The sequence below is a fragment of the Arctopsyche grandis genome, chromosome 3 (assembly GCF_051622035.1).
Source record: "Arctopsyche grandis isolate Sample6627 chromosome 3, ASM5162203v2, whole genome shotgun sequence".
NCBI classification, from domain to species: Eukaryota; Metazoa; Arthropoda; class Insecta; order Trichoptera; family Hydropsychidae; genus Arctopsyche; species Arctopsyche grandis.
Window position 1 is genome coordinate 21,517,531 of NC_135357.1, and position 3,160 is coordinate 21,520,690.

The 3,160-nt window shown below is 49.7% G+C and overlaps 3 non-coding genes across 3 annotated transcripts in view; all 3 read left to right on the top strand.

Annotated features, from left to right (window-relative positions):
* Window positions 1-367: 367 nt before the first annotated feature.
* On the top strand, window positions 368-2,301 carry LOC143910121 (small subunit ribosomal RNA). The gene has a single exon (XR_013260451.1). It is a non-coding gene; the product is annotated as a small subunit ribosomal RNA (ribosomal RNA).
* A 198-nt stretch (window positions 2,302-2,499) lies between these two features.
* LOC143910134 (5.8S ribosomal RNA) lies at window positions 2,500-2,661 on the top strand. Its single transcript, XR_013260463.1, has one exon. It is a non-coding gene; the product is annotated as a 5.8S ribosomal RNA (ribosomal RNA).
* A 435-nt stretch (window positions 2,662-3,096) lies between these two features.
* Window positions 3,097-3,160, top strand: part of LOC143910131 (large subunit ribosomal RNA) — a 4,062-nt gene continuing 3,998 nt past the window's right edge. Inside the window, exon 1 of the ribosomal RNA XR_013260461.1 lies at window positions 3,097-3,160. This exon is cut by the window's right edge and continues 3,998 nt beyond it. This is a non-coding gene — a ribosomal RNA (large subunit ribosomal RNA).

Here is a 3,160-nt window from a genome sequence, read left to right on the forward strand (position 1 = left end):
TGTATATACGTTAAAATATCATGTTTGTATATATGTTTTTGTATATATATAAAAAAAAAATTACACATGCGCACACACACTATGTATTCTTAAAATATGTATGTATGTATGTATGTGCATACGTATGATACGTATGCATGCGTGTGTCACTGTATGCATGTGTATAAACTTGTATACATATATATATAATATATATACCGTGATGTTTTAAATAATAATAACATTCAAGGAGATCATGCGACGTCGTCCGCGTCGGGTTACGCCGGCCGGACGGTGCTCATCAGAGTATGTACGTGTATGTACGCATGTGTACGAACGGCTCACGCCGTTGTATATACTGCGCTACTACGCGACACAAGCGCGCAGCTCCCTGGTTGATCCTGCCAGTAATCATATGCTTGTCTCAAAGACTAAGCCATGCAAGTCTCAGTATAAGCCGAATTAAGGTGAAACCGCGAATGGCTCAATATATCAGTTTTGGTTCCTTAGATCGTACACAGTTACTTGGATAACTGTGGCAATTCTAGAGCTAATACATGCAAACGAAGTTCCGACCGGTGACGGAAGGAATGCTTTTATTAGATCAAAAACCAATCGGCGGATCGCGGGCTTGCTCGCGTCCGCCGCACTCAGAGATGACTCTAGATAACTTTGAGCCGATCGCACGGTCTAGCACCGGCGACGCATCTTTCAAATGTCTGCCTTATCAACTGTCGATGGTAGTTTATGCGACTACCATGGTTGTCACGGGTAACGGGGAATCAGGGTTCGATTCCGGAGAGGGAGCCTGAGAAACGGCTACCACATCCACGGAAGGCAGCAGGCGCGCAAATTACCCACTCCCGGCACGGGGAGGTAGTGACGAAAAATAACGATACGGGACTCTTATGAGGCCTCGTGATCGGAATGATTACACTTTAAATCCTTTAACGAGGATCCATTGGAGGGCAAGTCTGGTGCCAGCAGCCGCGGTAATTCCAGCTCCAATAGCATATACTAAAGTTGTTGCGGTTAAAAAGCTCGTAGTTGAAATTGTGTCCTGCGGCGTCGGTCTACCGATTGCGGTACGACAGGCGCGTCAGCGGGGCTTCTCGCCGGTGCGTGTCTTCCGCCGGCACGTCGTCGTCGGTCCTCACGGGCAGGCGGCGCGTCGAGGCGGGCCCTCGCGGCTGTTTACTTTGAACAAATTAGAGTGCTCAAAGCGGGCTTACATTTGCCTGAATATTGTGCGCATGGAATAATAGAATAGGACCTCGGTTCTGTTTTGTTGGCTTTCTGATACCAGAGGTAATGATTAATAGGGACAACTGGGGGCATTCGTATTGCGACGTTAGAGGTGAAATTCTTGGATCGTCGCAAGACGGACTAAAGCGAAAGCATTTGCCAAAGGTGTTTTCATTAATCAAGAACGAAAGTTAGAGGTTCGAAGGCGATTAGATACCGCTGTAGTTCTAACCATAAATGATGCCAGCCAGCGATCCGCCGAAGTTTTTTACGTTGATTCGGTGGGCAGCTCCCGGGAAACCAAAGCTTTCGGGCTCCGGGGGGAGTATGGTTGCAAAGCTGAAACTTAAAGGAATTGACGGAAGGGCACCACCAGGAGTGGAGCCTGCGGCTTAATTCGACTCAACACGGGAAAACTCACCAGGCCCGGACACTGGAAGGATTGACGGATTAACAGCTCTTTCTCGATTCGGTGGGTGGTGGTGCATGGCCGCTCTTAGTTGGTGGAGCGATTTGTCAGGTTAATTCCGGTAACGAACGTAACTCTAGCCTATTAAATAGACGTACCCCCGATATCACGAGGTGCCGCGGCAGCGTCGTCGTTCTGCGGCGGCGCGCGCGGTCTTCAACTATCGGCGTACAATGATAATCTTCTTAGAGGGACCGGCGGTATATATAGCCGCACGAGATTGAGCAATAGCAGGTCTGTGATGCCCTTAGATGTCCTGGGCCGCACGCGCGCTACACTGAAGGGATCAGCGTGTCCTCCTTGGCCTAACGGCCCGGGTAACCCGTTGAAACCCCTTCGTGATAGGGATTGGGGTTTGCAATTCTCCCCCATGAACGAGGAATTCCTAGTAAAAGCGGGTCACCAGCTCGCGTTGATTGCGTCCCTGCCCTTTGTACACACCGCCCGTCGCTACTACCGATGGATGATTTGGTGAGGTCTTCGGACTGGTGCGCGGAAGCCACTTTGTGGGCATCCGACGCGTCGGAAAGTTTGACCGAATTTGATCATTTAGAGGAAGTAAAAGTCGTAACAAGGTTTCCGTAGGTGAACCTGCGGAAGGATCATTTCCTGTGTACCATTAAATATGTACGTTTCGTGTAGAGTGTTTAAATTCTATTCACTATACGCACACAAACGAACGTTTTTAACACGCACAAACACTTGTTGTGGGAGTGCGCGTCAAGAGACGCGCGCACAATTTTTTTTTTCAAACAGAAAAAACAAACTTACGTTACTTATTTTTGAAACTAATTTTTTTAAATGATTACCCTGATCGGCGGATCACTAGGCTCGTGGGTCGATGAAGAACGCAGCTAAATGCGCGTCAGAGTGTGAACTGCAGGACACATGAGCATCGACATTTCGAACGCACATTGCGGTCCGAGCAAGACTTTTTTTGTCGACGGACCACTCCTGTTTGAGGGTCGCGCACGCATAACGCACCAGACTGTCGGCCGCCGCCGAAACTCGGCGGCCGACGAGCGATGTCGGCGTCTCGACACCGACGCGCGCGCGCACACTCGTGTGTGTGCGCGTGTACGTGTGTCGAGTCCGATCAAGTCAAGCGAAACTTAGCGTACGCAGAGGGGACGGAGGAGAGACGCCGTCGTTCTAGCGTCGATCGCCGCGTCTCCGCCGCCGTTTCGGCGGCGGCGACGTCGGGCGCCGGGAAAACGCGCGTTTTTTCGCGCGTCGACTCGGTGCGATCGTGCGTTGACGATGTTTACGACTTTACGCGCGTTCTCGTCATCACTCCGGTTCGCACTCTCCGCGTGCGCTCGAGAGCGCTCCCACACATATATACATATATATATATATATATATTTATATATATTATACGTATTATGTAAAATTTTGTTTGTCGACCTCAAATCAGGAGAGATCACCCGCCGAACTTAAGCATATCAGTAAGCGGAGGAAAAGAAA